The following is a 13,838-nucleotide window of genomic DNA, read 5'->3' as shown; positions in this document are numbered from 1 at the left end:
CTGGCCAGGGGCGGCTCTACCAATTTTGCTGCCCCAAGCAGATGCCACCGAATTGTTGCCGCGCCCAGAAGAGCGGCGGAGCTGCCGCCCAAAAGCCACAGCAGTGGGAAGAGCGGCGGAGCTGCCGCCGAATCGCTACCGTGGGACACGGACTGCCGCCCCATTCTTAATACCGCCCCAAGCACCTGCTTGGAAAGCTAGTGCCTGGAGCTGGCCCTGCCTCTGGCTGAGTTACTAAAGTCCTCAAATCATGATTTAAAGACTTCAAGTTACAGAGAATCCACCATTCACGCTAGTTTAAATCTACAAGTCACCCATGCCCAATGCTGCAGCGGAAGGTGAAATCCCCCCAGGATCTCTTCCAATCTGACCTGGGGGGAAATTCCTTCCCAACCCCATAATATGGCGATTAGTTAGATCCTGAACATGTGGGCAAGACCAACCAAGCCAACTAAATGAATATATATGCAAATATGCCATTTGCTAGATTTTTTCCAGGGGATGTTGGCAGGTTCGTGGATGTCACTCCCTCTCTCCTGCCATCAGCCTCCCAGCTGGAGCCTCTGGTTCTTCTGGCTGCCGTTCGCATGGTTGCCCCATTGTCATTTTCAGGAGTGCATGCAAACAGTGGTTCTGCATATGAGATCTTTTTGCTTCCTTATATTTAAAAGGGTCATACCTTCCTAATCCTATCAGGGCATGTATCATCACTTCATTGAACGACTGTCAATTCTGGAGGCTCCCTGTTGGATTTTCAGCAGCCCAAAGGGTCATTCATGCCTCTGGCACCTGCGTCACCCAGAGTGTCTATTCCAATATTCTGGTTGTTATAACCAGTCTCTTCCAAGAGGGAATGTCATGTCTTTAAGTAACTATATGAGTGGGTTGCAAGGATGGATTGGTACTCAGAGGAGAATGTATTAAATTATGTTTGCCCTTTCTTTGCTTTACAACCGAGGGCACTAGCACAGGGGAAAATAAACTCTAAAGACATTGGCGAGAGCAGCTGGTGTTTCCAACTGAGTTCCAAGGAAACTGATAGCACTCAATGTGAAGTTTCAGTGGAGTCAAGAACAATATTAGAACATCCTGGCAAGGGTCTTGTGTGGCTATTGTTGAACCACTGGCCAATAACAAGTATCAATGGTGTAAAAGTTGTCATATGCAGGGCAATGTTAAGGAATGTGTTTACATGTAAGGAAAATATTTAATAGCCAAATCTCCTTAGTGGGATGAGATACATGACAGGGCACACTCCGTCTAAGAGAGAAGAGAATTTTTTGTTTTTAGAAAGTAGCATGATGCACTTTTTTCCCCAGAAGATTTTGTTTGTTCTTGTCAAAAAAGCAATACTAGACCTGTAACACTAAATTACTAAAAAGAAAAAAAATCTGGATTTGGGTGAGAGGGAGGAAGGCATCATTCCTGAATAGTTAATTCCTTTGAAAGAGAGTCTCAGTTACAAAATGTTGGGAAACCCTGGACTAGATGGACTATTGATCTGACCTGTTATGACAGGCATTATGGTCCAAGATTTATTCACATATTTATCTGATCCTAAGTAAATATTTGTGCTAGTACATTATCATCAGCCTGGTTTATACGTACTGGTATCTTGCTGGCAAATCAAGCTGGGCAAATACTGTACAACTATTACATCTAATCTATTAGCAGGATCCTAACAAATAGAAACAGCTGATAGTTGGAGCTGATTTGATTTCTGTTCAAACTGTTTATGTACCAGCCAAGAAATCATGTTCCAGGAAACTGGGAGACAGGAACAAAACTGCTTATTTCCCAGGTCACTGACTCTTTGAGACCAGCGAAGTTCTGCACTTGGGTCATTCATTCCCGCTGCTGCTGGATCTCCTGCCTGAAATGATACCAATGCATTTGTGAGTAGGAAAAGGGGGAGAGAGTGGCCATGGAAATGAAAAACTGGAATGCTGACATTTTGCAATTGAAAATCCCAATTTATACTGGTTTAAAGCAGTATGATGAAGATTCCATTTTGTATGGAATCTGCTATCTGGTCAGGTTCTTGTTTACAGAGAGTAAGCATACGGATTATTTAGAGGATGATAGTGGGTAAACTTTATTTACTCTCTATTTAAATGCACATTGAATTGAAATGCTGCTGTTTAACCTAAGTAATTTAACTACATAAAATCCATCTAATCCTTTCATCCTTTAAGTATCAGTCCTGGCTAAATCCGATATAAAATGCGCTGGACCAATTTTGGGGGTGAGGATGGAAATTTGTGTCTTCAAGATCACCCTAACCGCTGGTCTTGCATTAAGATGGCACTTACATCCAATGTTTATTTATGGCCAGATGCTGATATCCTTACTCAAACTGAGTAGTACTTTAGTTCACAAGTAGTCTCATGTAGTTCAATGCAAGTAATGTTACTGTTCAGTGTGAGTTGTAGTTGTGACTCTGGCCCTTAGACTGTAAGCTTTTTCAGGCAGAGACTATATCTTATATATAGGTTTGTAAAGTGCTATGTATGGTTATTATTTTCATTACAAAACACATATAGATAATAGGAGCCATCCAGAAACTGGAATTTCTATTCAATGGGAAATTTTAACATTCTGAAGTTTGTTTTCATTCTAAATTGGAACAAAAAGCCAAAATGTAGTAATTTTCAATAGATCAAAAATGGAAAAAATAAATTCTATTTGTGACCATCAAAACATTTTGTTTAGATAATGCTGAATGATTTCAATAGTGTCAAACCATTATATTATAAAATATAAATTATAATTCATATTATACATATTAAAATATATGTATGTTAATATCAATATTTTAACATATTGTAAAACCAGAGGAATTGAAACAATACATTTGAAATGAAATGTTTTTACCTTATGAAAACAAGAAAGTAGAAGTGATTCATTTCAGCTTTTTCCCCATTTGAAATTTCATTGAAATCAAGACTTTCCCATTAAATGTTTTAATTTACATTAAACTGCATTTTGTCATAAAAAACTGTTCCACTGAAAAAATTTCAATCATCTCTAATAATAATGATGCTTATTGATTAGAGTAGGAGTGAGTAAATCTATGCCTGAGAACAGTAGAAAGAGCTTAGGGAAACAGAGAGGAGTGCAAGAGGGGGAAATAAGATGACTGAGCTCTCATTTTTGTGCAAATTTATTTGGCTAAAGAACGCAGTTTAGCCTTGCTGACTGCTTACAGCAAAAATACAACAGGCATTCTCTCTCCAGTGGGAGAGGTCAGCTAATGATTTAAATGTAAAGTCTGTTTTATTTTTTTTTTTAAATTTGGTCCAGCATTATTAATCACTCATTTTTCATGCAACTCGGCCCTTCAAAGAATGAACCCTATTTTAAATCCAACCTCAAACACTCCGTCCTCCCAGCCACAACCTCACTGTGAGCCAGTGGAGATTCAATAGCAGTAATTCTCAACCTATTTACCATTGTGGGCTGCATATGCAGCTCTCTATGTGTTATGTGGGGCGCATCCACACAATACATATACTACCTTTATGGCCCTGAAGATGTCACATGGGTCGCAGCTGTGTGCTGATTGGGCTGCAAGCAGCCCGTGGGCTGTGGGTTAAGAACCACTGGTCTAACGGCTTGCCCATTCTCAGTTCATTCAGCATTTGATGGCTAGCAATTCAAGTGCAGTCAAGGACATGCCAGTGTTTGCACAGAGGTAAACGTTGATTAGCTAAGTTGGTGCAAACCCCAACTAATCCTTGTCTATATTTTGGGATCAGTACTGGTGCAGCTATACTGACTACTTGCTCTCAGTCACTGAATCATGACTAATTCCCAAGGTCCCAGGAAACAAAATCTAAGATGGTGGCAGAACAGAATTTACCATCCTTCATGTGTCAAGAAAAAAAGATTTTTCTTTATATATTGTGGTTTGTCATCTAATTTTTATATAATGTTCACGTTATTGGACTAGTACTTGCTTGTGCCAGCTATTGCAGTTATCAGTTGCTTTAGCAAAACACCTTGGCATTTAATCTTTCATAAAAGCCTTTTATTGCTTTGGATCCTCCAGGGCAATGGACATTATCCTCTAAGTGTCTGATCTGAGATGACAAATTGTCAGAAGGGACCACAGATTCTCTTTCCTGAACCAGAGAAAGTCCCGTGCCTAATGTCAAGTTTCTTAATGCTCGAGTATGGCAATCTCATCTATCTAGTTCACACTCCATCCCTCTGTTTCTGCTTCACAGTCATCCTTATGGGCTAGCCTTTGAGGTGGGGAGTTTCATTGCAGAAGAAAAGAAAGCCAAGGGGAAAAGGAGGAGAATCTGATCCCTGAAGCCAGTGGAGATCAGTTCTGGTGGTTGAAACCTGATCTCAGGCCTGTCACTGAAAAGTGTCCCAACAAGCACCAAACAGTAGTGTCTTCCCTGATTTTGGATGCAATATCACTTTGTTCCAGTGGTGCATCAGGCAGCCTTGTATGCCTTTCTGTAGCTAGGACATGAAGAAATTAGGTTGGGCTCATATTAATCAGCTGCTGCCACCACATCCGAAACTTGCTTAAAAGGATTCCCTTCTTACCTGAGATGCCCCCCAACCCCCCAAATCATCTGAATGATACTCGTCTGAACAGCAGACACACCTTCACTGCCTATTGGGGTTGTGGAAAGGAGAAGGAAATGTACTATTTAGAAGTCAAAAGCAGAGATGGATCTGCACAGATTGAAACCAGCTAGTAGCTGTATTAAGGAAAGTGATAATCTTCTGATGGCAAGAGGAAGTGTTTGGCACACTGGACAATATATTCAAACATTAAAACACTAAATAACTTGCAATTTGAAGGGCTGCAGAAGCAACTCGCTCTTCTCCCAAGGAGAGGGAACATCTTGTGTCATTCTAACAGCCCTCTGTGGCCCACCCAAGAGCAGCACTGTTTTGGTTATTTTTTGTTTGTTTTGTATTGTGACTTTCAGGCCCAGATCCTAACTGTGGTGTGGCTCCTTCAGCTTAATCAGTACCTTCTATTTGTCCCATCTTATAATACAAGACCAAGGGGACAAGCACCGGAATGGGTTACCTAGGGAGGTGGTGGAATCTCCTTCCTTAGAGGGTTTTAAGGTCAGGCTTGACAAAGCCCTTTCTGGGATGATTTAGTTGAGGATTGGTCCTGCTTTGAGCAGGGGTTGGACTAGATGACCTCCTGAAATCCCTGAGATTCTATGATTCTATGATTCAGTGAAGTTTGTATGTAGCAAATTCAAACCTATATATACAATACACAATTAGCTTGTGGGTTTCCATTGCCACAAGATATTATGAAGGTCAAGAGTTTATGAGGATCTAAAAAGGGATTATATATTTATATGGATAATGAGACTATCCATGGTTGTCATAGATACTAGAAAAAAACAACAATTAAAGAGTTTTGGAAGGTATATAAACCTTCCTGCTCCAGGGCATAAACAAACCTCTAATGGGGTTAAGAAGAATCTTATTGCAGGGTTTCTTGCACCTTACCCTAAAGCTTCTGGTACGGAGATTGGTGACTAGATACTGGACTAGACAGACCATGGGTCTGATCCAGGATGGCACTTGCTGTAATCCTTCGTGTTACTGGCATAGTCTGGCCCTGGAGCCTAGTAGGATCATACAAGTGTCAGGGGATTCTACCTGCAATGTAGAGTCTTCTACATTACTCCCCTTCTATACCACCTGCACAATAGGTGCAGCTAGAAGAAAGTGATGTGTGTGGGACACTGCTATCCTGCAATGATCCCCAGCTGCAGTTTTGGGGCAGTTTGAAATTGGCATACATTAGAGCAGGCTGAGGGCTACTCTAGCTTATGCCAAGGGACCCAGGTTTGCACACAACCAGACCCATCATCAGAGGACAGCAAAAGTGATTTTTATGCTACCACCTATCAGAGACCAGGGCACGGGTAGTCATGCCTAGTGGATGGAGCATGAGTCAATAGCTAGGAATAGGAACCCAGCATCAGAGCTGGTGTCAGAAGCCAGAGTGGACATAAGGAATCGGAACCAAGGGTAAGAGTCAGATTACCCAGAGTGAAGAAAAGCAGGAGAAAGACTGGAACAAGGTTGGGAACATGCAGGTACTGTTACAGCCTTGAGCAAATGCTTTGAGCAGCTATCAGCCTACTGCTGCTGTTGGATTTAGGAGCATGGTAGTTGGTTCCTCCAGCCAATCGGGCAGCCTGGCCAATCAGATGATTCTGCAGCAAGCTAACTGTGATTCAGCTGCAAGTCCTCTATTGCTCACTAGGGAGGTGGAGCTAGGTGGACCCAGGCTCAGCTGCAAACCCTAATTCCAGCAACCCCCGGGCTTGCATAGTATGCCCCTTAGATGCAATCAAGGATCTGGTCCTTGGTTTTTACACTGTATCGGTAACAATGCTGCAAATCTCTGCTAATATTTCTAGGAAGTTGTGCTAGTCCAGGTCTTACTAGGAATCTCCTAGAATATTTTGCTAGATTGACTGTCAGTCACCAGCAAAGGCTGATGTTCAGTACCATTTTAATACGTTAGCCCTGTTCTATTCTTGACTGTCTGTCTCTATAACGACACAATCTCAAATATGCCATTCATTCTGTGACATCTTCAGTTTACACAGTCTGTTGCACTTAGCATAAATCAATATAAACGAAGTAACAGGCTGTAAATAAGAACAGCAGACTCACCCGTGTGTCAGGGCATACTTCTGTGGGCGTTGCTTACAGCCATCGCCCTTTTTGAGTGTGTATATTAAAAGATTGCAGTGAGTTTGTTTAGCATGTCATGTGAAAGGCCTCCATTTTGAGGGGTATCCTGCAGGTAATTGACCTGTTGTGTAGTTTGTGCCTTGGAGGAAATCTATATGTTGCAGGAAGACCTAGGAAGCTGCAGCACTTGTATGATATTACCAGTCATATTTATTCCACCCAAATTCTGGTTGCATTTGGATCAATATAGCACTAGCTCAGGTTTTTAAAATTAACTTTCCATCTACAATGATGAAGTCGTCTTATGAGCAAGGGCAAGCTCAGTTGCCATTTCCTTCCCCTTACAAGCTATTGAATGTTTAATTGTGCACTCTGGCTCCAATCTGGCAAAGTGTTTCTTTAAGCATTGGAGTAGATCCATTGACTTCTCTGGGACTTTACCTAGAGAGGTGGTGGAATCTCCTTCCTTAGAGGTTTTTAAGGCCCGGCTTGACAACGCCCTGGCTGGGATGATTTAGTTGGGGATTGGTCCTGCTTTGAGCAGGGGGTTGGACTAGATGACCTCCTGAGGCCCCTTCCAACCCTGATATTCTATGATACTCATGCACCTAAAGTTAAGCATGTACTTTTTGCTTGATGGGACCAGAGTCCTCAGCACTGTGTATGACTGAATCCATAATGATTTAGACAACATTAATGTAAAATGCCGTATTTAAGCATCTCATATTACACATGGGTTTTTAGTCCTCCTGTCTGAGTGATGTCTCCTAAATCTACCAGTATGAAACCATATTCTGCAGCACTAAAGGAACCTAAATTCAGTATTGATTTTTAAACACCATTTGGGTAATGAAAGAAGTCCAGTACCTATACAGAAACTTTTTTTTGATACTTCGGAGATCTCCAATCCATTCAAAAGAGTGACAAACAAGCTATAATAACTTAAAAATTTAGCAGAAATTTTGGAGCATAGCTAATCTCCACTAGATGTCACCATCAGATAATATTCAAGAAGCTGGTATCTCAGTGTACTAGTGCAATGGGGGGTGGGGGGTGGAAAGGAATGAAATAGAAATGAGATGTCCAGTTAAGGGTGTGGATGAGGAAGATGGGAAAATACAATGAAAGAACCTGAGCTAAAGAGCAGCTCCTTATGTAATCAGGAACACCTGTACAAAGCTCAGGACACTCCAATTCCTGTAGCCCATTAGACAAAGAGGTGCTTACAGATTCCTATAGATATATCTGCTTTTCTGATTCCTGAAATACCTATGGGGTCCCAGCAGTGCTTAAATGGTCTGTGCAACAGAAAAATCCAATGCACATCTTCAGCCTAAAAGATATTTCTCGTACTAAGTAGTGTAGGAAAGAAAAGGGCTGCCACATGGATCTGACTTATATAGTCAGTATATTAACTACAGACTTTTCAAGATTTATAGCACCATCTGATTGTTCTCACCAGCTTTGTAGGTCTTCTGCTTATATTAAACAGCTGTGCTCTAAAATGGCTGATTGCTACATATGATTCATAAATTTGAGATGATCTCTCATCACCCCAACATCTGGGAGTGGTGGTGGGACACATCAGCCGGCCACATACCTGAGTAGGAATTAAAAAAGGAATCAGCAGGGATTTGCCCTTCCACATTAGATTATTGATCCATGTAGGATTCAACATGGTGAATCTTGCATCCTGCTTCAGAAAAAGATGAACGCTGCCCCATAATATAGTTAGTTTTGGGCAAGGCTGTACGTGGTGATAGCAGTTGGAGGGGCAAAGATTCTTGCTTCCTCCAACAGCCAATCAGCTTATGTCCAGAAGCATGAATTTCCATAAGCAATATATATATATATATATATATATATATATATATATATATATATATATATAAATTGAGAAAAAATTACATTAAAGGGTCAAGTCTAAAAAGTCTGTCTGATAATTCCTTAATTTGGTAGTCTAGTTTATTACATTTTACATGCCCAGAAGGCTCCCAACCACTTGGCACCGAACAATAAAAATGATTATTCTGTGCAGATGTAAACCTTGCCTTTGTTCACAGGAGATTAACACAGGCGTTCAGGTTAGAATGCAGCCTGACACACAGCTTAGATGGCTCTTCTAGTTTCCCTTTATCTCTGTATTTCAGAGATCCCGCCAAGATCCTCACAGCATAAATCCCCCCAAACACTGGGGAAAATAGCTCGGTAAGCAGGCAATTAATTTTTCCCTTCTATCTCTTAATCCTTTCCTGTAGCCCCTAAGTAACCTTTGGGACCTCACTGCAGAAAACATTAGCCATATAAATCACTCAGAGCTCCTAGATTGCCTCAGACTTCAAGCAGGTTGCACATACCTATTATGTAGTTATGGCTGAAGGGGCACTTCTTTTCTAACCCTCGTCTTCAGTTGCATATAACTTTCTCAGCAAATTACCTGTGGGCCTCTCATTTCTCATGCTTGGTTCAGCACAGAAGTATTATTATTTCTTTTAAATGTAATAAAAACCCATTCAGCCATTTCTGACTTATCCAAATGCAACCTGGAAGAGGAGAGTGTTTCTCAGCTCTCGAGACATTCTTCAGCTGCCTTTTAGTGCTCAAATCTTTAAGGCTTTGTCTATACTAGCACTTTTGTCAGGAAAACTTTTGTCAGTCATGGGTGTGAAAAACACCCCCCTTCCCCACCCGAGCGCCATACGTTTCACTGATAAAAGTGCTGGCATGGGCAGTGCTACGTCGCCGAAAGACATTCTCCTGCTGACAGCTACCGCCGCTTATTGGGGAGGTTTAATGATGCCAGCAGTGACCTCTATCTACAGCTGTGCTGCTGTAAGGTCTGCAGGGTAGACATAGCCTTACAGGAATTTCTTCTTTAGCAGCAGGTAACCGTCTTTGAGAATACCTAGAGCTCAAGTTTTGCTCCTTCTCTTTGACAGCAAGGGCTGTTCTTAAGGCCAAATCACTGTGCTAGTGCCTGAGTAGCTGGATGAGTGCTGGGAATATGCACTGGGAATATGGGGCTTCCCCAGACTTCAAAATGGCTGCAGAGCGATTCCACAGAGGATGCTCCTGTCTCTGTTGGCTGGAGTAGCCCTAGCATCCCTTATGCATCCCTCACTTTTGCTAGCAGCCTATTATGCGGAAACCACTATGAAATGCGATTCCATGCTGTGCGTGCCCATGACTAGCTCTCAGATTCTGCCCCATTTTGCACCGTGGATCTGCACCTGTTCTGGTGCCAGTGGGCTCTTGGTGGGTGATTTTATATTACTTGATATATATTTGATGCTTTTTGGCAGAAACTTTTGTCTGTAAGAGTCTATACTCTGCAGACTTGAAAAACAGATTCTCCTTGGTCTGTGCAGATAGCTTTCTGGCCCCTGCTTCCCTGAATTGCAACAATGGATTCCTCCCATATAAGGACATCCTTCTATAGTTATGCTCTCTGTAAATCCAGAGACATTCTACAATTGTGTAGCGGGTAACACAAATAAAGAGTTACTGTTGCTGGGCCAGGAGAGCGAGATCTGGTAAATATGGCCTTGATTCTGCAAAGCGCTGAGCGCTCTGGCCTGGATCTAATAAAGCACTTAAACATTTGCTTAGCTTTACTCACGTAAATAGTCTCCTGGATGTCTCATGTGCTTAAAGTTAAACAAGTGCTTCAGTACTTTGCTGGATCAGGGTCAGCGTGCTCAGTACCTTCCAGGAACGAGCCTTACGCTGAGTAAAAATGTTACTCTCTGGGGATAATATGATTCCATTGATCTGGAGTGGGTCTACACTGCTGTCTCTACAATCGCTTCCCTGGTTTTTAGAAGCATCATAGACTTCACATGAAATCTTTTTCTTTTGCTAGTAGTAGCCTTCCAAATGATCAGGAAATTCCGTAGTTTAGCCACAGGAAGATTTGCCATCTGTAAAATCAATGTGTCAATGATAGGTTAGCTGGTAAGTGGATACGTTACCCAAGATACATTTAATGCTAGCATAGTCTCCCTTCTAGTTACCTCTGTGGATACATAACTCCTAGGAAGGGAGCCAAGTTAGCTTTTCCTTTTGTCTTGAGTAACTTCCTTTTATCTGTCGGAATTGTTCTTTATTTAAATGTGCCTTTTTTACATGAAAAGGACCATGGGTAAAATTTTCAAATGTGCCTAAGTAATTTAAGAGCCCATTTTCAAGTGACTTAGGCACTTAGCCTAAATTCTATTGAGAGTTGATGGGATTTAGGTTCCTATGTCTACACTAGCTACAAAAGCTACTTTTGTCGGTCAGGGTGTGAAAAAAAAAAAAAACCCAGTCCCCTGTTCGCCATAAGTTTCACCAACAAAAGCGCTGGTGTGGACAGCACTATGTTGAAGGGAGAGCTTTCTCCCGTCAGCGCAGAACGGCTACACAGGAGATCTTACAGTAGTGCAGCTGCAGTGGTACAGCTGTGCCTCTGTAAGGTCTGTAGACATAGCCTTAGGCTCCCCCATGTGTATATCACTTCTGAAAATGGGACTTAGACTTTGAAATTTTTACCCTAAATCTACCCGCAGTAACATGCATGCAACCTCACAGGTTACCATGCAATTGAAGGCTGAATTTGAATATTTTGAATCCGCTATACACTGGGCCACATCCTGCTTTCACATACACTGGTGTAAATCTGGAATAACTCCATTGGCCTTCAGTCCAGTCATTTTGGATTCAGCCTGGTGTGAAGCAGGATCTGGCCCTAATCATTCCTATTTCATTAACGCCTCTTTCTCTTCCCAAAAGGAGGATGTTTTACAAGAAAAAGAATCTCTTTTTAAATAGAGGGCTTCTACAGCACAACATTTTGCATGGCTATTTTAGAGTGACAATCAAAGTCAGGAGGCTTTCGTGTGTCCCACAGCATGTTATCTGAGCAATGGCCAGGAGGACTATACTTAACAAGCTTCACTAGGGACAAGACACATTCTTTCAATATTAGCAGTACATGTGGGAGAAACATGAGAGAATGAGATCTCAGTGGCATTGGGCTGGGAGATTCCAGGGTTCATACAGAATTATTTAAAAGAGGGCAGCATAAAACATCAAGCCTTTCATTCAAAAAAACCCCAAAACAAACCTTTAACACCTACATTTTAGCAAGAGGCGCTCCAATGGGCCTTCTGCAAGTGCCCTAGGATGGATAGCTAACTCCAGTGAGGAGAGAATAGAAGGCTCCCTAATCCCTGAGGGAACAGATGGTGCCTGATTCCACTCACTTTTCTGAAGCCATTAGAAAATGTCTTAGTTGATACTTTGAGACTATCCCTTCCTCCCCTTGCACAAGGTACTCCATGGGAAGCCTTCAGCTTCACTTCTTTCTCCCCTCTCAGCTGCTACCCTTAAGGCAGTGTGGGATCCATAGTCAGGCCTAGTGGCTGGAGCAGAGATGGACACTGGACATAGGGTCAGGACTAGGCAGAGGGCAGCACTAGAACCAGGGGCAGGCTGGGGTCAGAACCAAGATCAGAGCCCATAGACAAGCCAAATCAGTATCATATCCAAGTCCAGGTGCAGGCTAAAGTTTGGAGCTAGGTGGTCAGAGTCCAAGGGTCTGCGGAGTGTCAAGAGGCCTGTGGCAGGCCTGGAGCAGATCAATAATGGAACTGGAGCAAGGTCAGAGTAGGCATGGACAAGGTTGGAGCAGAAACATCAACCAGATCAAGAGCAGGCTAGGAGTCTAACAAGTTTGTCACATTACAAAGCAGCAGAAGGGTTCCTAGCTGTATAGTGCTGTTACACAAACTAACCTGCCGCTCTAGCAGGGTTGGAGAAATAGTTGAACTTGGGGGTCATCTGACCGGGCTCCACTCAGGGGCAGGCTGCTGCCACATGCCTGAGGGCTGAGTCACTGCTAGAAGGGTAAGTCAGTGCAGCTGTGTTGGAGAAGTGAGTCATAGCACCTAAGCGAGCAGCACTGGTTGGGCTGTGGGTTTGCTTCACACATGTGAAATGTAAACACCCTGATGGTGCTGGTCAATACTACTTCTGAGAAGCCAAAATTTAATGCATGATTCTGGTAACTGTAATTGCTTCCATTGTTGCTAATATCGCAACATAGAAATTGCCCTTCTGCATTACACTGGAGATCCATCTAGTCTAGTATCCTGACTTTGACAGTGGCCTGCACCAACTGCAGTAGGTTGTTATGCGATAATCTGCCCCCAAGGAATGGCCCTTCTAACCCCCCACTGGTTAGAGATTTTTGTTTGGCTGGTTTGGTTTTTGGCCTTCTGGTTTCTGAGCCTTTAGGTCATATTGTCATGTTTTTCTTCCAGTCATAAGGGCTAGAAAATTACTTTATTTGAATGGAAGCCGGGATTCTCATGTATTCTCCAGGAGCTGAGGTTTTAAAAAACAACACCCCAGTTATCATGAGACTTGTGATAAAAGCATGAGATGGGGCAGCACTGCTTAAGTTCTTTCCTGAATCTGGGTCTTAGAGGCCTCACTCAGGTTGGGGCCCCCATTACGCCAGGCATTATACAAAACATAGGAAATTTGAGACTGTTGAAGAATTTTCAGTCGGCTACATTGGAACATCCCAGAAACTCCTTATGGGAGAACGTAGGTCTAGCTTGCCACAGACTATAAGATGGCTAATGGACATGGAGTGAAATTCTGTCCCCACTTAAATCAGCAAACAAAACTCCCATTGACTTCAGTGCAATCAGGATTTTAGCCAGGGAGTCCAGCCCACGAAGATCAATCTCAAATCTGTGTGGAGGTGACATGCATTAACAAGTCTGTCTATCTATCAGATGGTAAACTTGGGTAAATGGGCAACCTGTTGGAAAAAACAACATCTCTGTAGCTATAAAAAGATAGAAATACATTACTTAAAAGGCAGCATAAGCAAAGCAGGTCAAATGATTATCACTAGACTAGAGCATTGTTTCCAGGATCTGATTTAGGAAAAGGAAATGTTAGTGCCTGTTCTGTGCTGATGTGGATTATGGAAATTTACAAGAATACCATATTAAAGAATAGGAGTATTTGTGGCACCTTAGAGACTAACAAATTTATTAGAGCATAAGCTTTCGTGAGCTACAGCTCACTTCATCGGATGCATTTGGTGGAAATGCATCCGATGAAGTGAGCTGTAGCTCACG

This window comes from Dermochelys coriacea, chromosome 6, assembly GCF_009764565.3.
Source record: "Dermochelys coriacea isolate rDerCor1 chromosome 6, rDerCor1.pri.v4, whole genome shotgun sequence".
Taxonomy (NCBI): Eukaryota; Metazoa; Chordata; order Testudines; family Dermochelyidae; genus Dermochelys; species Dermochelys coriacea.
The sequence above is the reverse complement of the archived record's forward strand: the minus strand, read 5'-3'. Positions refer to the sequence as shown.